Source organism: Arvicola amphibius, chromosome 11, assembly GCF_903992535.2.
Source record: "Arvicola amphibius chromosome 11, mArvAmp1.2, whole genome shotgun sequence".
Lineage (NCBI taxonomy): Eukaryota > Metazoa > Chordata > Mammalia > Rodentia > Cricetidae > Arvicola > Arvicola amphibius.
In genome coordinates this window covers 20,014,322-20,037,220 of record NC_052057.2, presented here as the reverse complement: position 1 = coordinate 20,037,220, position 22,899 = coordinate 20,014,322, and the positions used below count along the sequence as shown (strand labels likewise).

The following is a 22,899-nucleotide window of genomic DNA, read 5'->3' as shown; positions in this document are numbered from 1 at the left end:
AACTGCTGATGTATATAAACTGGAACTTTGAATTCCTAATATTAGTTTCAGTTTTACACCGGGGCGGGGGCAACCATAGATCTCATTTTGAAAAGATGCTTCTTGGTTGTCACCTTGTTCTGTTTTTTATTTCCATTTTTTCATTAAGTATCATTGTATCTCTGACTGACTTGCGACTTGTTATATGTGGACCAGTCTGGCTTCAAACTCAGAGATCTGCTTCCCTCTGTTTCCCAATTACTGGGATTAAAGGTATAAATCATCATGCCTGGCTCAAGTGTACATCTGCTTTGTTTTTTTCAAAAAATCGTGTGTGTGTGTGTGTGTGCGTGCGCGTGTGCAAATGTATGACTGTGTGCGCACATGTGCATGTGAGTATGCACCTGAAGAGTGTGTCATGTCCCTTGGAGTTGGAGTTCCTGGCAGTCATGAGTCTCCTGCATGAATGCTTGGAACTTGGGTCCTCTATGAGAGCAGCAAGCGCTTTAACTACTGTGCAGTCTCTCTAGCCTGAGTCTGGTTTTGACTTCATTCCTTGATGTGTTTTCTGTAGAAATTGTTACTCAGGCTCAGTGTAGGCCGTTGTAGAGACTGATTTTAGTCAGAAAATACAGTTTTCTGACTCACAAGATATTTATAACTCAGTTATCAATGTTTATAAAATATCTTTGCAGAACTATTTTGTTAGCAAAGTGGTTTATGATGCTCTGTGCTCCCATCATAAACAGCTAGAGCAATGTTGCCAGGGAGAAGCAGACTAACCACCCAGCTGTGGACAAGTGATGGTTTCTCAGGTTGCAAAATACACTGATGGTAAAAGGAAAATCATCATTGGAGTTTATTAAAACTGACTCTTCTGCCTTTCATTAGACACTACTGACATCATTAGGAGGAGATAATCACACTGTGTGGTGGTTTGAATGAGAATGGCTCCCATAGGTGCATGTGTTTGAATGTTTGATCCCTGTTAGCAGAACTGTTCAGGAGGTGTGGCCTTGCTAGAGGAGGTGTGTCACTGAGGGCAGACTCTGAGGTTTGAAAAACCCACGCCATTCCCAGTCTCTCCGTCCCATGGTTGTATCTCAGGCCTTGAACTCTTAGCTATTGCCCCAGTGCCACACCTACGTACCTGCTGCAATGCTGGATGATCCTGGATTCTAGCCCTCTGGCTCCATAAAGCCTGAATGCAACATTTCCTTTATACGAGTTGCTTTGGTCTAGTATTTTTTTTAAAGGAATAGAAAAGTACCTAAGACACTCTATACATCTGCTAAAGAATTTAAAGTACGCTAGAAAGACAAGAACTCAATCTGGAAAAGAGCTGAGGAACCTGAAGAAACAATTCTAAACCTTCATTGGACCAAGGAGCATCTGACAAGAGAGACAACATTCTTAAAGGGAAATGGAAAATAAAACAAGCTGTGTTTGGGGGACATGAATGACCTAGCTGACGTTTTATCCATTTGCTAAGTGTGTAATTCCCATATATTAGTCTATCGTTTCCTACTTTCCTCTTCTGAGGCAAAGCACTCACAACTTTTTCCTTGTTCTGACCTCCTGCTATATCACAGAGTCATATATATATATATATATATATATATATATATATATATATATATTTAGATTTTGTCATGTATTTTATTCGTGCTTTGTTTGGAAAGGTAATTTGGATTGGGATAGATGCATAGAAAGGGACATCTTTCGCCTTTGGATTTGCAGTAAGTATATGCGTCAGGCTTTTTGTGTTAGTAACTATCATATATTAGCTTTTAACTTTGTACCAGGCACGTGATAGTTATTACACTGATCCTTCTAAACAGCTATCGTATTCTGTTTTTATGAATGAAAAAAAGCAATCAATACGAAGCAATTTAATTTTATAACTTTGGTTTCTTTGGTTCTTACAGCCATTAGACTGCCACTGAGCTGTTTTACTGAGAGAGAACACGGTGGCATCCGTGTACATAGATTGCTTTCTTATGTCACACCAGTCATAGTGCTGGGATAGTATGTATTAACTCATTTACTCTGCATGTTACCTTGGTGAGGAAAGTAAGGCAGGGAATCATTAAGTAGCTCAATCAAGGCTGCATCAAACGAAGTGGTATGGTCAGGATTTAAAACTAGAGGATCTTATTACAGAATGTACATCTCTTATGATTGTTCTGTTCCTTGTTTTTTTGTTCTAATGCATAGGGTACGACTTCCTGTTTTCGGAAGCACAGGACACCATTGCCTTTTCCAAGGTGGCTTAGCGGAGAGGGGCTTTAGATAAAACTTGTGATTCTTGTTGCCAGTTTGGTATAAGGCTTTCCTTATTTTCTTCATTGTCTGGGAAACTTAACTGTTAAGAACAGAGTTAGGTCTCTTCAGGGACTGGCAATCTGATCTGAGCCTGAGTTATTTTACGCATGTGACTTCTTAGTTGTTTAAAAATTCTGTCTTACTGTTTATTTGAAATAGACTAAGAAGCCAGACAGGACTAGCAGTATGCTACATCTGTACAGAAGGAAATCAGTTGCAGGTCTGTAATTAGGCAGTCAAATGCTTTGCCACAGTAGCAAAAGATTGATCAGTAAATGGCATTGTGCGTTCGGAGGTAAAATAATGTATTTAAAGGCTAACAAATGGGTCTGTGAATTTGGGAGCTTGCCACCAAGCCTACTCACTCGAATTCTATCCCTGGGACTAATGGTGGATGGAGAGAACTAGCTTCCAAATGTTGTTCCCTTACCCTCATGTAGTTCATCCATACTTGTGGAGACGTACATGCACACACACATACACAGAGTATAAAGTATTTGTTCTCCAGAAACTTTCTTTCAGCCCTGTGCTTTTGGTTAAACTTAATCTATGTTTTTAAGCAGTCTGTGTTAGTGGCACCAGTTAAGGGGACTGCATTCAAACTCATCACAGACTTGGTGACAACAGGGGCACTTGGCTCTAGGTTTGCTTTTCATGTCAGACCTCATCCTTTCCCTTCCCGTTTTCACTTCTGTAAAGGTGGTACTTGCAGGCAGAAGGACGGTTTCAGGAGTCAGGAGGGGAAGAGCATATTGAACACCAAGGCCCATTTTCTCAATTTTCTTATGGTTATTAGTAAGTGTAGTGCTGTAAGCTCCCACTGGGCTAGGATAGGGAGATAGGACAAGCCAGCAAGTATTCACTGGCTTGTGAGATTAGAGTATCCTCAAAATTTCTGTAAAGTTCAAAATATATCCTAAGAAATTATCTGGTCAAAGATCACTGGCCTGACTTTTTAGACAATTAGTATTTGAATAAGAAGAGTAGGGGTTATATTAAAAGTTAGGTTTCAATGTGACCCATTGGAATGGGGTCCAGAGGAAAATGCTTCATGGCTGAGTATGGCCCGCTTCTCGAGTGTGGCTGCCATGTGGTAAGGAGTCGGTGTTTCCAGAGTAGACTGCAGAGTGTTCCTTCAACAGCCTTAGACTAAGGGGAGGACGTTGTCCGTGTTTTACAGCAGGATGGAAATGTTCCTTCTGTGAAGCCTTGGTGAGCTCATCCTGGGAAACATCCCACACTCTCCTATTAAAAAAGAGAAATTGGGCATATTTCCAGACTGTGTGGTTTTAACTCACAATAGAGTTTAGTGGCCGTGTGTAATATATTAGAAGCTAATTTTGTGATCCTGGAAAACCAAGCATTCAGTTCCTTGCCAGGATGACCACACCAACCATAAAGCTTCTTCTGGGCACGTATAGCTGGTCCTTTTCTCTCCTCTTTGGTATCTTAATTGAATAGAAACCACAAACCTCCTCTTATCTGGAGGATGAACAGTCAGAACATGACATGTAAGACATTTGATGCTTTTCACAAAGAGCAGATGGCTAACTTCCATGGGGAATGAAAGGCCAGCAATTTAATTTGGGCTGAGTAAAGTCAGAAGTTTTCAAAGGAAACAGAAATTGATTAGATACCAAAGCAGCGTCTTCAACATTAAAGGGCAGGTGGATTGAGAAGCCTCTTGGTAAACTTGGTTTTTCTGTGAATTATTATAGCCCAGGGGTTACTAGAAGGATAAGTAATTTACCTCCTAGTGATATCATTTTCTAGGATGCTATCTCAGACAAAAGGAGGAGTCAGATTTAATAAAGGCAATTTTAAAGACCTAGTTGGGGAAATCACGTGTAGGGATTTCTGTTTTATATGTTGGCTGTATGTTGCTCAGGATGCTGAGAATTTAAACTAGATTTTACATGCTTTATTCATAAGTGCTTTTAATGTAAAGGTAGTTCACCTGTGATGTGGCTGGCTCTCTTAAACTGATGTGCCCAGACTCTCCTGAGGAAGCACTTCATCGGGACCGTGGATGCAGCAGTAGACTTATAGCTGATTTGCAGCCCCAGACGCTAATTTGTCAGGACTAAAGCACTCAGTTTGTCTATGGGGTGACCAGGCCACTATGAAATAGAGAGCACTTTTTATAATTTTATCCAAGTAACAGGTATGCCTGTATTTGTATGATCATTCTGCTTGGTGAAGCTCAGATTTGTGCTTCAGAATCACCAGTAGGATTTGTTCAAACATAGGCTGCTGAGCTCTGACCCTTGAGTTTCTGATTCAGTGGATTGAAGGTCAAGTATTTGCACATCAAATAGGTTCACTCATGTGCCCTTCCGTGGAGAACTCTGCCTAAACAGACTTGGCACTATTGGATTCCTAATTTTCGGTCCATGTAACTTTTATTTCTTTCTGTTTCCTCCATTAGACGATGGTTTCAAAACACAAATAGATGCCCATGACACAATGTCACTGGTGTTTTAGAGTTGGCCCATGCTGAGAGATCAAGATAACTCATTTGCTTCTGTCTTTAGGGAAACGCAGGAGCCTGTGCAGAGAACATGGCCCCTCAGTTCTACGAACTTCAGGCTTTAAAAAGCCTCAACAATTAAGTCTATTCTAAAAACATTTACTTCAGGGAATATGCAACCGTTGCTGCTCCTGTGTTGAGCAGGTGATTTCAGGAGCATCCTGAGTCTGTAAGAAGTGTCTTGACCATTGTTCCTTTCCTTCTTGGCTCACTAGCTTGTGCTAAAGACTAGTGTGCAGTCCTCAGTCACATCATAGCTGGAGTGTGAGTGGAGAGGTGCTGGGGTGTCTGTCACCTTCAGCATTCATTTAGTAATTAGGTAACAGGGAGAAACTTAGGCAGCATGTTAGTAAGGCGCGCACGAATGTTATATCACTGGAGAATAAGCGGACCACAGGTCACCAGTTTCAGCATCATCAGGAAACTCCTTGTACTCTCTGTTGCTCTGTCTGAACTGCTTTAGTCTTCAAAGATACTGTATTGGGTTGCTAGATTATGTTTTCTAATGCTCTATTGTGTAATTATTTTTTTCTGATGATGCTATTCTTTGTGAAAACATTAAAAGCAACATTGTTGTCCCTCATTTTACTGTGTATTTTCTTCATACATGATGTTATTAATGACTTCACAGATATTATCTGAATTGATGCTTTGTGACTCAGAAAATAGGAATGGGGTTTAGAGAGCTTGGTGGACCGGATACTTAGGAAGGTTTCTTAGTACCTTGTTGCCTGGTGTAACTTTGAACTCTCTCATCTTGTTTTGTCCTTTATTACACTGGCTTTGAGAGACATTTCTCCTTACCGCTCTATCTTCCTGGCTGTGATATTTTCATTTAACATTGTCAGGGTTAATTTAATGAAAAAAAAAAAAAAAAACAGTCCTACTAAAGTACCTGACTAAAGGGATTGGTGAGGACTAGCTGTCCAGTGGGTGGCTATCAGGAAGAACAGGAAGCAAATAAAACGATCACCAGATGGGACTGATAGGAGTCCTTGGGCTGCAGGAACCAGCAGATGTGGTAGCCTCTTAGTGTGCGAGGGGGATTTTGGCTCCTGGTGAGATCACCTCTGTTGCCTTTCATCTAGGTACTTGTCAGTTCCTGCTTCCTCTCTGAAGGGCTGCTACATGCCAGTAAATGGCAGTCCATTACCCACACTGCCAACTTCCCTTAACTGGGTCTTTATGCTTTGAGTACCTTGGTATTCTGTTACTTCTTCCTTAGGTTTAAAAGGCATGACAGTATATATTTCATACATACTGTGAGTGTGTGATCGTATGTGTGTGCTTGTATGTGTTTATTAATGTTACTAAGGTATAAGATTTCATGTGCTTGTAGAACTTAAAATTGTTACTTCAATATATTTAGTGAATACCTTGTTTTCTTATTTTTACATTAACCTTTAGATTATTTGGTACAAATAATTTATTTTTGATTTTTTTCATATTTTAAAATGATAAGCATATACATTATATTTTAGTTTTAAGTAATTTTCTTCATAGAATCAATTTTCCTTTAAAAAGTAAAACAAGCAAACAAAACCCCCCACAATAAAACAGAAATAGTATGCTCTGGGTGGGTTGCAGTGATTCTGCGGACACTGTAGGTCCATTCTCAGTCCTAGGAGTGGAATTTAACATTGGTCAAGTATTTTCAGTAATTGAGCTGATTAGTTGTAGGGTGAAAGTTAGTATCTGCAAAGTTTTGCTATGTATAGGATAATTATTTTGTTTTGGCTTTCATGCCTCTTGAAGATCAAATGCAGATTTTACTAGGTGTTATTAGACTTAACTTGCTGTATAAGGGCCAAGCTAAATGCTTGGTAAGTATAATGTATGTTCAGGGAGACACAATTTGTTATATGCATATGCATCCAGATGCAGAAAAGGAGAAATTAAAGTTTTGAAAGAGGGAATATGACCGTGGATTTACTTTTGAGAAGCTGTCTCAATAACTTTCACATGATTTTGAAATGCCCTGGGTAAACACTGTTGAAACAGTTTCTTTTGAATCACTGCAGATATGTCAAACACAATTAGGAAACCCAAATCATCACCAGTTATAATGCTTAAGGTTTGGATCCCCAAGTTATTACTGACAAATATTTAACATTCCAGTCAATTACAACATTCAAACACAACCTAGCTTTACAGTAAGACATCAGTGAAGATTGCCCAGTGCTGCCCCGCTCGAGACCTGCCCTTCCGTTCATGCATCCAGTTATTTCAAGGAGAATTTCCTTACCTGCTTCTGGCTCCTGTACTGAAGGTCAGACCACAGGCATTTTGGGATATGTCTCAATGTAGGTTCCAGAGGACATTCAAGCAGAGTTCTTCCTTGTCTTCAAGAAAAGAAGAAAATCAGGAACTTGACAGAAGCCACGAGCTCATGGGCCGGTCTGTCACCAAATCAGGGCAGTAAGAACTCAGCAAAAGCTAGAAAGTGGAAGCCAGGGAAAGGCAGAGATGTGTGGGTGTGTGGGTGTGGGGTGTGTGGGGTGTGGGTGTCAGGCTGGCCTCTGCTGCTTCCTTTGCATGAGTAACATGAATAGCAGCCTGGACGAATCTCCTTGCCCTCCCCTCTGCCACATTTTGTCTTGTTACCTTTTCCTGTGCTTCTTTCTCAGAAGGTGAATAGACACACAGGTAGTAACCCACAGAGACTTTCCTTTTTAAACATCACCATTGACTGTTAAACAGCAGTAAGTGACCAAGAGCAAGGCTTGGCTCTTGCTGACACACTCATGAGGAGACTGCAGAGTACAGCAAGGTCGGCATGGGGTGGCACTGGAGCTCCCTAGAAATTTAGAGTTAGCATTGGCATAATGATTTGATCCCTCTGGCCATGTCTGTTACATAAGGGCTGTTGCTGGCCATTTTCTTCCACATATTTTCCCCATATTTAACCATTACTGACAAGTAGCTCATGAGTCGGTCTACAGGTGAACTTATCACATACTAATAGTTTGATAAGGCTGTGCTGCTTATGCTACTATTTATATGCTTAGTTCATTCCGACTTCTGTAGGAATAGCTTTGAAAGGTCTGCATCCTTCCCACTGGACAGAGGACAGCAGCCTCTTTTGTCCTCAACTCCCTTGGTGTTATAACAGCATCCACCACTGCTCAAGTTCTCTGGAGATTCACAGTCATGGGAAGTCATTTATATAAAGCAGTGTATTTGCACATAACTGATACTAATCCTATATAAATACCTTAAATCATCTTGATATTTGTTACAAAACTTAATTATAAATGTTATATAAATAACAGCATATTATTTAGGAAATAATGAAAGCAAAAAGTCTATACATGTTTGTTACAGGTGCAGTTACTTTTCTTAGTAGTTTTGATCTGTTGATTAAATTTGAATGTCGAACATACAGATGTGGATGGAGGGCTCCCCATGTGTGCACAAGCTGACTACAAAAATCTCAGCAGACTGTGAGAAGTACCATTGTTCCCAAAAGCTCTTCAGGAGGCTCTTACATTTCCTTACCTTTTTCGTGGACTCCCCTCCTTTTCCCTCCTTGCTGAGCAAAGGTGGGTCCACAAAGGGAGCCTGAGAAAGCGATCCAAACAATGGAAGAATAACCAAAGGCCCCCTGCATTTCAAATGTATTCATGACGGTTCCATTTTCTAACTGAGGTCTAATAGCTTAAGTCTGAAGTTTATCTTGTCTTAAAAGCTTAAGCTGTGTGTTTGCAGTTACACTGACTGCACACCAAGTACTACTCTGGATTCTCCATGTCCTTACTAAGCAGTAGACAGTGTCCTGGACATTGGGGATGGGACAGCAGTCGGCACACACATACTTTTCCCCCTGCGGGAGGTATAGATATTTGTGTTTCATCTTCTGGCATAGGCCTTTGAAACCAGAGCTTGTTGAGGGAAGCTCCCTACTTGGCTCTGGCAGAGATCCATTCCTTCTCCAGACCACCCCACAACCCAAATAGTTCTTACTGCTGCTTTGACAAAGGACTGAGAATGCCCACAAATAGAGAGAGCTCTTTTTATACTCAGCTGCAGTACAGCCTCTTGGGTAAATAGACTCAGGGATGCAAAGATGAACTCAGGAGTCTCTAGAGGCCAGTTACTACCAGGAGTCTCCCATGTGTAAACATTCTCTGATAAAGCGGGTGATTGACATGTTCTTCATCCCCACTAAAGAGTGTTGGTGGGGAGGGCATTGTGTTTTCCTTGAGCTGGGGCTATTTGCTTCTCCATTCACTCTTGGAATTGTGAAGTGTAAGGATTAGACCTGCAGGTGACAGAAACCAAGGCAGAGCTTAGGAGGAAGGAGTGGAGTGGAGAGCTGACATTTCACGTGGAGTAGGTGGCCACAGAGAGCTTGCCAGCTTCCTCCTTTATCTCCTCTTTCTTTGAGCCAGCGTAACTGAGAACACTGAGTCCTTTCTGTGCCTGCTATGTAAGCATGTAGTGTTTTCCTAACAACGCTCCAGACAGCTCCAAGTATGATGCAGGCTTCACTGCTGTTCCCTCCCTCACCCGGGTTTCACGGCCCCTAGAATTGATATTTGAACTGCATCAGAATAGCTCCCAGACTCTGTGTTCTGGTCTTACCCTTTTGCATCTCTGACTTCACTTTATCAGAGTCCAATTTCAGGGGTTACAAACCAATTTCATCCTAGCAACCTAGGGGCTGAAACACCACCTAACTAATGCACTGCACACAGGAAAATATCAACTGTGAACCAGTCATGCAGTTTTAGTTGGGGGTGGGAGGGCAAGGAGATAGGAGGCACTGTGCTGAGTTCTCAGAAGGAAAGCCTGCATACAAAGCTTGGGTCTAGGCACAGACACACCAACACTTAGGAGCACTTCCTTCCTTCTGGGTCCTTTTCACAGTCAAAACAACCCTAGGACAATAGAAGATGAACATCTATGTACTTGGGGAAGAATTTATATACATTATCTGTCTTGTGTTCTTAAGACCACGTGTTTCAAGACAGGCTATCTTTGGCAGGACTTGCTCAGAGAGCCTTCCTGATAAGAAGGCAAGGGCTGCTCTTGTGACTTTTCTTTCTGTGCAATGTCTGAACCTGCTGCCTCGTCATGTTAGGTCTTTGGATGATCCAATTTCCGCTTACTCACTTATACTTAGTAAGTTAGACTCCCATGCTGGTCTCCCTAGCTCTTTTAATGGCCACAGTTACTATGTGTAACTGGCTGTCATGTTTTCCAGGGAGCACGGCAGATTTCTTATAACTATGTATGAAGTATACCCAGCAGGCTCATGTGTTAACTGTCTTGTGTTATAAGCTTATGATCTTTAGAAACATTTTTATATACTTTTAAAATTGAAATGCACCTACAACACTTTCGCCCTTCTTTTTTCTTCCCTCCAGCCACTTAGAATATTGTGTTTCACAGTAGATTTCTGGTTTTCTGTCTCTTTGGAGACAGTTCCTAAGTCATAGATGCAGGAGCTGTGATTTAGGTGTATCCGCTAAGGCTCAGCTTTACATGATCTGTTAAGATCCTGCTTCAGAAAAGTCTAATTTAGAACTATGGTGTTTTTGACTAGGGAACCAATATTCTCAAAAGCATCCAGGTAGTTTAGAAACTTCACTGACTGTCAGCATCCCTGCTTCACTGTTTGAAAGCTTCTGTCCTTATTCCCGGAGGAGTATCTTTCAGGCAGGTGTTGGATTTCTTCAGCTCACCCCAGTGTCTGGACCCATTAGTTACAGCTTTTGATAATTGTATGGACATGTGCCACAAGAAAAGAAACTTTTTATGCCAAAAATAAAAAATAAAAAACTAACCAGGGTGATATTAGTGAGAAGGGGAGAGGGAGGGAGGAAGGGAGGAAGGGAGGAAGAGAGAGAGAGAGAGAGAGAGAGAGAGAGAGAAATCCTGGAGTGCCATGGATTAGTAGAACACATGAAGGAACATCAGGATAAGCTTTGTTGTCTGTAGTAATGTCATGTCGGAGTTTGTTCTGGGGACTTTAGGCTTTGTATAAATTGATAATCCTTAATGTGAAATACTTGGGACCAAATGTGTTTCTTCAGATTTTGGAATTTATCAGATGGAATGGCAGAATTGTGAAAATGATTATACTATAGCATTTAATCTATAGATTAAAATACAATTTCCATCAAAACTACAGTGGCCTTTTGTCTAGAATAAGACTTCTTAATGTGTGTGGGTTTTTTTTTTTTTTTTTTTTTTTTTTTTTTTTTTTGAGACAGGATTTCTCTGTGCAGCTTTGAAGCCTGTCCTGGAACTAGCTCTTATAGACCAGACTGGCCTCAGATTCACAGAGATCCACCTGACTCTGCCCCCCTGAATGCTGGGATTAAAGGTGTGCACCACCACCACTACCACCACCCGGCTCATGCTTCTTAATATTTTTAAGGCAGTACAAAAGATTTACCAGAGCTAAAGCAATTCTGAGTAGAAAGAACAATGCAGAGACTTCTCAGTACTGGACTGCAAGCTGTCGTCCATAGCCATAGTGTGAAATCAGCCTGGCCCTGGTGGCATAGAGGACCCCCAAATAAACTAACAAGCACAGTTGCCTAGTCTTTGGCAGAGATTTCAGAAACATGCACCCGAAAGAAGACAGCCTCCTCGGCTGGCGCTGGGGAAACAGGATCTCAAATGAAAACATGTCTCCATTCCTCACCTTGCACAAAAGTCAATTCAGAGTGAATCCCAGACATCAAGTAAGACCTGGAACTCCGAAACTGAAGAAAATACAGCTTAAACTTCTTCATAGTAAAGTTATAGGCCCATGTTTACTGAAAAAAAGAAGCCAGTAATATAGGAAATAATCTAAAGAATTGACAATGGAATTACATATAATTAATAAAATCTTCCATGGAATTAAAAATTGTCTGCAGTACAAACGACACCTAGTAGCAAGAGTGAAGAGAGCCCACCGAGGGTAAGAAAATATTCCCTGCCCACTGTACGTATGATATGTGAGTGATACTTAGATGCTGTAAGGAATCTCAATAATTAAATACAAAACACAAACCTTGATGTGGAGCAGGCTAATGAAATTAGACATTTTCAAAGGGAAGAAATACAAAGAGCTGATAAATCGTTGAGGGAATAATCAATATTCATAGCCTTCAGGGAGATGCAGTCAGAATGAATGCCTTGGAGAGGACAGGAGGGCGGGTGTTAGTGGCGGGTGTGGGGGAAGGAGCCTTGGTTCACTGCTGCTGCAAGTGTCAACTGTGGAAGTCGGTGGGGAGGTTCTTCAGAAAGCTAAAATAGGCCACAGGATTTTGGCCCATTTATATTGTCGTCATTTTTTATGTGGCTTTTCCTGGGAAGACATTAAATATTTATTCACCCCAGATAAGCACTAATGGCAGTCAAAGGGGATGAGTCACGCCGAGTCTGGCTAAGTGGACGATGAGTTTATTGGGGTGACTTAAAGGACGAAGGGCCAAGGGTTACTGAGATGAGAATGAGTGAGTGACACACGGGCCACTGTATCCCAGCAAAGTCACCCAGCATGGAAACCGTGTCCCTGCAGCTCTGAAATGACGAAAGCAGCTGCAGCCCAGCGGGCTGGGGGCATCTCTCCCCAGGTACCCTGAACTGCTTATCCAACACTGGGGAGGCTTGAGAATTTTAAAAAAGTTTCTGGTGACTGGTAAAGCTTTTTTAAATCATGAAATATGCTTAATTGATATGAATGTAGACAGAATGAGTCAAAGGGGAAGAAAGAACAGATGGAGCCAATAGGAAACAATTTTAAAGATGGTTAATTTGAACATGACTGTATTAATAATCATTAATTATAAAGGGCTTAAACACCAGTCAGATGTTAGATTTTCAATATAGATTTATAAATATATGACAGTATGAACTTCACTCGTTCTCAAGGAATACGTTTTTACATTTGCAGACAAAAATGGATTAAAAGTGAAATGATTGTTATGGGACATTAGAAAATATTTTTAACTTAATGAAAGGCAAATATGTGAAACAAGTAAACATTGTATTGAAATGTGGTAGTTATAGCTAAAGCAGGAACCCAAAGGGAGTTAATGACACTACATGCAGATAAAGAAAAAAGAAAAATGCCCAACACTAATGTATGTATTCATCATGAGTAGAAAAAACACTCTAGCCTGGATAAAAATAAGAGCAGGTAAATGTTAGAGATCAAGAAAATCGCACATAGGACCAAAGTTGGCTCTGCAATCAAAAATAGATCCAAACCTGGATCCTGGAAGCCCACATCAAAGTCAGTTAATCAACTCCGTAGATATGTTCAGAAGGGCAGGGAGCAAGGGAGTGGAAGGGAAGGAGAGAAGCACAGAAACAGAGGAGAGCACTATCAGAAGTGGGAGGTGGGATGGGCTTAAGGTACCTGATACAGAAAGACTCTGCCACTGCGGTTAGCGCGATTCCCTAGGCAGCAGGCCTTGAACTGTATGAATGCGTAGAAGAGGAACCGTTCATTTCTCTCTTTTTGACTGTGGACGTGATGTGACCAGCTGTCTCAAGCTCCAGAGCTGACTTCCTCTCACTGACAGATTGCAGCCTGGAATTATAAGCCAAACAACCCCCCCTCCCATTGCCTTTTGATGGGTTTTTAATCACAGTGACAGAAATGAAACTAGAATTCAAGGATATGTGAAAAAACACACGGACCCCATGAACGAGACTTGGATTCTATAAATTATTATTCTGATTACTCTTTTGTTTTTTTTTTTTTTTTTAGTTCAAAATAAAACACAAGTTTGGAAAAGCATATAGAATAGGTGTCAAGCTCAGTGAATTATTCTAAGACAGTCTTAAGCCACTAGTTAGTTCATAATATAAGTTTGCCAGACACTTTACATGTCTCTTAATTATACCCAACTCACCAACAGACAGCTGCCTCTTTTATCCTTTGTGTTCAGGTGACAGCCCTGGGACACCTGCTCTGTTCTGAAAAGAAAGAGAAGAGGAGTGGATCTAGGGATGTGGAGGGTACAGGGGCAAGTGGAGAGAGGGAAAACTGTGATCAGGATGTAATAAATGAGAGAAGAATAAAAAAAAAGTAAAACAACAGAAAAAAATTCTCTGGAGATGGAATTTGAGGAGGTTTTTTTTTTTTGAGATTACAATATAGCTACATAATTTTCCCTTTCTTTTTCTCCCTCTAAACCAGTGTGTTTCAACCTTCTTAATGTTGCAACCCTTAAATACATGTTGTGTTGACCCTTCCCATAAAATTATTTCGTTTCTATTTTATAACTGTAGTTTTGCTTCTGTTGTAATGTAAAGTATCTGATATGCAGGATATTTGATGTGCAGCGCCAATAAAAGGTTCATTTGAGCCCCAAAAAGTTAGTGTCCCATAGATTGAGAACCTCTGTCCTAAACTCTCCTGTACTCTCCTCCTTGCTATCTTTCAAATTCACACTCTCTTTTTTCATTAATTAATTTCATTAGCATGTATGTATTTACATATATATTTGTAAATACAATCTGGTTAATCTCTATAATGTTACTCATATGTATGTTTCTAGGGCTGGCCGTTTGGTAGTGGGTAATCGGTTGGTGTATTCCTCCCTAGGGAAGATTATTCATCCCACCTGCTGTATTCCTTAGTTTCCTGTAGTTCTTTGTGTAGAGTTGAGTCTCGTGGGTTTTTCCTCATTCATTTTGGTAAGTTTATTGTTATTGTCCTTGCTCAGCTCATGTTTAGGCAGTCGTATTAATGAGATGCTGGCATTAATAGGAAACACAGTCTCAGAGCAAACTCCATGATCTTCCTACTCCTAGGATCTTTCTGCCCCCTCATCTGAAATGTACCCTGCGTCTTAGGTGTAAGAGTGTTTTATAACTGTATCTGTTGGGACTGGGTTCTCATGCTAGACTCGTTGAGGTCTCTTCCCAGGTGAATCCAGACAGTTACAACTTGAAATGGAACATTTTAAGTTTTGCCTGCTTTCCTTTATTGGTCCTTGGCATATGTGAAGAAATGTCAAAAAGGCGACCCCATTGAAACTGAGGTCTTTCCACCCCCTCTTACTCTGGGAGCCAGAAATAAAGACGGTGATGTGCTCGTGCCAAGTGACCTTAAGTCTGAATAATTAATTGCCAGGTTTTATTCTTCTATTCCATCAAGCATTCTCCCTAGCAGTGAACCCACCAAGTCATTTAATAACTGAAATTTTTCTACTGTATTAATTCTGTGAGAGGTCAAATCTAGCTGCAAATAAAAAATAATTTGCCAATTGCAGAGTCCAAACAAATATTTTCAAAAGATATCATTTATGTTTTCATTTTTCTTGGTTCTGTCCTAAAAAGAGAAAGACTGATACACCACAAAAATATACAAACTGACAGAAAAGCTCAGGACAAAAAAATCATGGTATGCTTTTCTGTATAGTAAGTGGAATGTGAACAATTCTTTTTCCTGAACCAAGCCCTGCATACATGTACACACGTGCGCGCGCGCACACACACACATACACACACACACACACACACACACACACACACACACACGCACACACACGCATAGGAAAGATGAGAACAAGGGACTCCCAAGCTCCTTTGCCATGCCCCTGTGCAGTTACTGGAGGGATGATACCGTAGTGTGGGAATGACCATTTCTGAATCCACAAGGAGCTTGTTATTTTAAATTCCTAAACCCAAGGCCAAATATAGCGAATGAAAATCTTGAGGCTCGTGGGGGCCGAGGCCATGATGGCAATTGACTTTTCCTAACATGGCTCCAGGTAGCTGAAGCAAAGAGGAGCCTGTGGCCCTCCTCTTCGCAGTGAGCCATACATAGTCTCTGAGATTCAGAACTAGCATCAGAGGAAGGAAAGAATTCTCTGATGACTCCTGTGAGAAGCCTAGATAGTCTACTCTGGAAACAATTCTTCGGATACTTTATGAAGGGGCAGTTGTTGTGCAAGAGAAAACAGATCCCCAGAGAGTCTGCCTTATTTTCCCAGGGCACACGTATAAGGTGAAGTCCAAGTGCATAGTGCCTTCTTGTGTGCACGTTCCTACTTAACTCTCGTTGACACAAATGTGTTGCTGGTTACAGTGTCTCACAGCAGCAGCCAGAGATTGGCCTCTGGATTGTCTATAGAAGGATACTGTCTGCTAATAGCCACTCTCTAGAGCCCAGGATTTCCCAGTGGCCCAAGCTGCCCAGAGGAACGGTAGGGTATAGCCTGTTATATCCTGCTCAAATAAATATTTGCAAGGAAAATAAATTCATGGCATCGCTCATTAACGATCATAACCCAAACTGTCTGGAGAATTCCCTGAGGGGCTTAAGAGAGAATTAAGCCTGGCTTCCCTGAGTCACTTCCTGCTGTGTCCTGCTTCATTGGTTTTGCTCCCATCACTGCATATGATTCTGGAGTCACATGATGTTCACCTATGGCTGGGTTATTTCTGGAAACTCGCGGAACACATGTCACCAGTATGTTAGTAAATAGCTATCGCGGTGTTAATGTTAGTAGTAACTGAAAAGATGTCCTCACGTTTTCTTCCTGCCACTAACACTTCATGCTCTAATTCATTCTTCCTTTTCCTTACTGTTGCTAAACGTACATAACTATGTAAATGTACCGTGTTGAGTTCACTTAGTGTTTTTCATGTTTGTGTTTTAAGGGCTCATCCCAGGAGGAGACTAATTGTCCCTCCCTCAGCAGTCGTTAACTGCCTGTAGTTCTTCATCTGGGAGTAGGGCTTTGTGTGAGATTTCATCCTTCCCCATTGACCTGGCAGCTGGTGTTGTGTTGTTTGGGTCTTAAAGTTTAGACAACCCTACTGTTCTTATTTCATAGGTGCAGCTTTTCCATCCTGTGTAGCCATGAAGCAGACACCCTGGTCCCCTGACTCTTATACTCTTTCTGTTTCTACCTCTGCAGGGTTTACAGAGACATAGGTGTCTGGGTTGTATTTATCAGTTTGGGTTAGGCACCCCACAGCCAGTTATTGCCTGCATTTTGGACAGTTGTGAATTTCTTTTTTTGGCGAGGGGTATGAAGTCATAATATTTATTATGGTATGCATGCTATTAGCATTTTCTTTAATGCTATGTTCCGTTGATAAATGAAGTTGATGATTTAATTCTAAATGTCCCAAGAGTACATTTAAAGTAATTGATGCAAATAATAAAGGAAGACTTTAAATCATACATATTTTTGATGATATTATTATCTGCAGTAGAGACCTAAAGACAGCCAGAGCTGGAAAACACCTTCAGCAAAGAAGCAGGATGCAAAATCAACAAATGAAAATCAGTAGCTTTTTTTTATATATAACATTGACGTATGAAGGAGGAAACGAAGAAAGCAATTCTATTCAGAACAAGTTCAAAATTACCTATGAAGAAACATTCAGTAAGTTGAAAAGAGAAATAGAAATGAAATGAACTGCCCTTAAGAAAATAAAATGTTGCCGAAAATGTGGAGAAAAGAGAACCCTTTAGCATTGCCAGAGGGGATAAAAACTGTTGCAGATACTCTAAATCAATAGAAAAGTTCTTAAACAAAGCTAAATGTTGAACTAGGCATGGCTCTGCCACATCACTTATGGATATGGACCTTAAGGACTCTAAACCAACATGGCCCATCATGTTCCAAGGTAACTGGAGGACTCTAAGCCATCACGGCCAATCATGCCCCAAGACAACTGTACATTCCCAGTAGTTGAGTGATTGAATCAGCCGGGAATTTTATCAGCAAATGAATGTACAGGGAAAATGTGATTATAGATGGATAGATATATAAAAAAGTAGATAGCATATAGGAAGATGATTGATAATGTAATCAGTATAAATTTGTTCACAATAAAGATGAGTAAAATTCTGTTGTTGGAACACTGATATGACTTGAGATCATTATATTAAATGAAATAATTTGCCCATAGAAGGAAAATAATCCTGTTTTCTCTCATTTGTGGGTCTTAGAATTATTTACATATATAAAAGCCCATTTATGTATATGCATGGCAATGCAGAAGGGGGATGAGGAGGATCATAGTAATGGGAGGGGAAACAAAGAAAGGCTAAAGGGTGGTGGGCAAATGAATTCGGTCAAACTCTAGTAAAAGAAAGTAGAAAACATGCTGACATCAAACAGTGACATTTCTGCTTCATAACCCTTCAAAATAAAGACGTCATGACAGTTCTGCTGGTCAGCCCGTTCCTTAGTGACTGTGCGTGCACATGAGGCTCACGGTGACTGTGCATGAGCCTGCAGCTCAGACTTTAGCTTCAGGGATCATTCCTTGCTTATCTCATAAATTCATTTCTGAGTTAATGTCTGTGGAAGTGGAAATGGACATGCTCATCTTGTCTATTTCCTGTGTTAATGGCACATTTCCATGAAGTAAATATTTTTAGAACTAAAGACATTCCATCTGCTGCAGAAGAAGTTTCTGTTTCTACCTCCTCCTCCTCCTCCTTCACTTCCTGTTCTTCCTTCTCCTCAGAAAGAGTGTATTTTGAACCCATTTTGAGTGGCCATAGCTCAGGAGCACAGATTTAGATTACCCATATTCTTGTTTCAACGTGGAAGAAGTTTTATTAGGTTTTTATGGTTTTACAGAACAGAGAAAGTCATAAATCAGGGCGAGTTCATTGGCAGTTACACAAGAGAGGCAGGTAGAAGAGAAGGGTAACTTTTCTATAGACCCAAGATGCTGCCTGCTAGCGCCCTTAGCTTTTAGGGATTGATAGAAACTAGTTGCCTTCTAAGTCATTAGATTCTAAAAGGCTATTATCACATTTATTCTATTGTCACAAGACGTTAGCTCTGACACAGCATGGCAAAGGATGGCTGTTCCAGAGAGCTAGAGCTTAGCCCAATGGAAGGGAACGAGCCTCTGCACCAGTGCACTCCAGCCATGCCACAGTATGAAATTCTGACCAGCCAGTATGTCCCTGCAGTCCCAGATTGCTTCCAGAATATTCTTTCACAGCAGACACGGCCTTTCCCCCTCTCTCAGGAGTTTTCATTCACAGTTCCCTTGTAGGCCAAATATTATTTATTAAATATTATAAGCTCCCTCATAGCTAGGCAGCTTTTTCCTAGGATCTGAGTTAGAGGAGGCTGAGAGTAGGCAGGATAGCAGTCTTTGGGAGAGAGGAAGAGCTGGAAAAGGTCATTAAAAAAACTCCTGGATTATAGCAAAGCTGTCAGTCATTATGATCTGGATCTAAACAATTTTTTACAAATTCTGTATCTGATATAACATTTACATGTGACACAGATTACCTAAAATTAAGTAAATCAAAAACACAGTTTGACTTGATGGAATAAAGATAACAGAAGAACTGAATCTTTAAAATAACCAAAATATATCTATTTTAATGAGGTTGAAATTTAAAAATTTTAGACAGGATTGACCATATAATTTCCCCTGTATTTATACTAATTTGTACTTGATGTGCTGTTTTGCATGTATTTAAATGGTTAGAAATGGGAATTTTAGAGGAGTTAACTCTACTGTAGTAGTGTCTCTTTTTTATTAAAATACAATATTGTTTCATTAATTGTTAAAAAAAATATTGTTTTTACTCCTGGATACTTGTACTATAGAACATTCATTTCAGATGTAAATTAAATCAAGAAACACCAGTATTTTAAGGTATAAAACATGAACTTTTATTATTAGATATTGATGTCTTTTGTATAATTTAGATAAAAAGGATTAACCCAATATTTGGTTATCTCTAGCTAAAAGTAAATGAAATTAAAATTAGATTTAAAGATCAGACATTTTCTTTTATTCAGATCAGACAAGAATGTGAATATATTCAAATATTCATAAAGACAACAGAAAAAGAATCAAACATTAGTTTGAAAGCAAACAGTCATTAAAAAAAAAGATAGGATTAGAGAAAGGGCAAGGATCTTTCATTTGCGATTCCATAATGTTACTTTATCATTTAGAAATTCACCAGGTGGAATTTATGATATAGTTGCAAAAACACTGAAGAAACATCCCATGGGAGAAACATCTAGTTGCTCAGAGCCCTTGTCAGTGGTGTTGAGGGTGAGTACATGCGGCACCTTTGAAGTCCCCGTGAGGGTGATCTTAGATGATGTGAGATTTGCTGCCTCCTGGGAGTGAGTTAGAAGTGCCAGGACAGAGTCCCTTTCTCTGAACCGGAGTGGAGTTTCTGATGTGATGTCCTTCTAGCATAACAAGCTACCTGATGGGGTGTGAGAGCTACATCACACAGACAGCTATTGAGAATAGTGCATATATTTTCTTCTGCTAATTGCAACCTATCAGATTTCATATTGAGATGAATGATCCATTTGGGGCCAATTTTGTGTGCCAGGTGATAGGTACAGGTCTAGTTTCATTTTTCTATATGTGGAACCCCAGCACTACTTGTTGAAGATACTTTCTTTTTTCCAGTGTGTGTTTTTGACATCTTTGTCAATATCAGATGACTGTAGTCTCTTATGTTAATGTTAATCTTCCATTTTGTCCCTTTTTCCTGCACTGTAGTTTGCTAATAACATATTAATTTCATTACTTTATTTCTGCATTAGATTGCGAAATCTGGAGTGGTAATCTCTCCATCACCAGTCCTTTGCCCAGGATTGCTTTGGCTATTTGGGATCTGCTGTGGTTCCACAGGATTTTAGCGTGTTTTTCCCTGTGAAGAGCGCTGTGGAATTTTATTGTATCTATAAACACAACATTGATTCTTCCAGGCCATGAGCCTGAGGAATCTTACCAATTTCTAGTGTCTTTCTCAGTCTCTTTCTTCAGAGATTTAATGTTGCCGTAGTAGAGGTCTCTTACGTATTTGCACAGGTTTATCCCTAGGTACTTCAGTCTCTTGGCAGCCCCTGTGAAAGGAGAGTTGCCACGATCTCCTTATTGGTGTGTGACTGGTATATAGAAAGGAGACCCAATTTTGTGAGCTGATTTTTATCCTTCCACTTTGCTGAAGTTGTTGATAATTTTTAGTTTTCTGGTGTAATTCAGGGGATTTTTATGTATTTTTCTATTTGTACCCTGTAACTTCTTTTTTTATTGCATTAGTTAATATTCTAGGCCCTATACTGGAAAAGGAGTATGGATAGAGACAGCTCTATCTGGTTTCTAATTTAAATGGGATTCCTTCAAGCTTTTCTCCACTTAGGATGATGCTGGCTGTGGATTCGTGTGTGTGTGTGTGTGTGTGTGTGTGTGTGTGTGTACACGTGTGTGTGTGTGTATCTTTTTTTATGTTGGAGGCACTGAACTTTGTCAATAGGTCTTTTTTGTATCTAATAATAATTGTGTGAGTTCTTTGTCTTTAAGTCTTATTTAAATGATCCATTTGGGGCCAATTTTATGTCATTTCTCTGTTTTATTTTTGTCTAGAAGACCTGTCTGTTGCGGAAAGTGGGACAGCGAATCACCTACTATTACTGAGTTGGAGTTTATCTATATCTTTAAGTCAAATATATCATCAATAACATTTTTTATGAAACTAATATTCTGGAGTTTGCTGTATATATGTTTAGGAGTATAATGTCGCCTTAGTTAATTATTCCCTTGATAAAAATAAAATCTATTTCTTCATTTCTTTGGATTAGTTTCAAAATCTTTTTCATCAGATAACAGGACAGTTGCATCTGTTCACTTCTTGGTCCCATTTGCTTGAAATACTTTTTTATACCCTTTTGTTTTAACTGCTGCCTCTATTTAAAGTTAAGGCAAGTTTCATATAGACAACAGACAGATTTTGTTCTTAACTCATTAAAAGATTAGGCCATTAATATTTATTTTGTTTTTGAAAGATGCTTGCTGATTATAGTCACTTTCTTATTCTGTTGTTTGTGTTCTACTTTAGGTTCCAGTAATTATATCATCATCAATTGTTTTTCTATAGTCTTTGGACAATGATTATCTTTCTCTTCACTAAGAAGAATTCTTTTCAGGATTCTCTGTAGGCTTTGTTTGGTGAGCATCGATTCTTGTCTGTTTACATCATAGAACGTTTTCTTTCTTCAATTAGGGCTGACAGTTTTTCTGGGCACAGTCCCTGCATTGGCATCCATGGTTTTTAGAACTTGAAGTACATTGCTTCAGGGTATTCTATTTTTTAAATTTTCCTTTGAGAAATCAGTTATCATTCTGATGTTATTTTTCTTTATTTATATAAGACTGTGTTTTTTCTCTTGCGGTTTTCTAAACTCCTTTGTTATGTATCTATGGTATTTTCATTGTAAGAGGCTGTGGTGAAACTCTTTTCTAGTTCTAATTGGTGTTCTGTGTGCTGCTTACATCTGTGTGGGATTGTCTTTACTTAACTCTGGGAAGTATTTCCTCCATGATCTTGTTGAATATCTGATCTATACCATTGACTTTGGATTCTTCTTCATTGATGCCTGTAATTTGATATTGGGTTTTTATCCTGCAGTTCCTATTGTGTATTTTTAATTTTTTTCATATTCTTTGCTGGTGTCTTCTAATTCTACTTTATCTTCAATTTCGAATACTCTTTCTTCTATTTGATCCACTGTATGTATGACTTTCCCATAAATTTCTAATTGGATTTTTGAGGTTCTCCTTTTCATCTTGAGTTTTCTTCAAAATCCATCTTTGTTGTATCCAGTTTTCCAATCCTAGATTGTCTTCATTGTCTCATTCAGTGGTATGTTTTTCTTTTTCCTGGCATCACTCAGGTGTTTAGATGTATTCTCCAGTTCACTGAGTTGCTTGTAAGTTTATTTAAACTCCTTGAACTCTGATAAAATTTCATTGTTCTTTAATGGTCTGTGTCCTGGAGCTGATCTAGATAATGTGCACTGGGGAATGTATTTATAGGACTGGTGGATGTGTGTGGGTTGGGCTATCCTTTCTTGCCTTTTCATTTTATTTGTGTTTTTATGATAAGGATGTGGCACAGGTAGGCAGCATGCCTACTTAGAGCTGTGGGGAGCCACGAAGAAAGGGAGCTAGACTAAGGGGGGGTGTTAGTAGGACTGGGATGGAGACGGGAGGGCAGTATGGATTCTTGCAGCTGCCGTGGTTATAGGGTCTCTGGTAGGAAGTAGGGTTGGGGTTCTGTGGCCAGCCTCAAATCAAGGGAAATGGGA

The 22,899-nt window shown here is 39.8% G+C and overlaps 2 protein-coding genes across 2 annotated transcripts in view; one reads left to right on the top strand and one right to left on the bottom strand.

Annotated features, from left to right (window-relative positions):
* The window catches only part of P2ry14 (purinergic receptor P2Y14), a 51,853-nt gene extending 40,269 nt beyond the window's left edge, over window positions 1-11,584 (bottom strand). The window contains exons 1-2 of the mRNA XM_038347259.1: window positions 11,490-11,584; window positions 7,080-7,176 (exon numbers count right to left, since the gene is read on the bottom strand). The gene's annotated coding sequence lies outside the window, so the exon portion shown is untranslated. The remainder of the gene's footprint in view (window positions 1-7,079; window positions 7,177-11,489) is intronic.
* Med12l (mediator complex subunit 12L) overlaps window positions 1-22,899 on the top strand; it is a 304,160-nt gene that overhangs the window by 154,778 nt on the left and 126,483 nt on the right. The window lies entirely within an intron of this gene.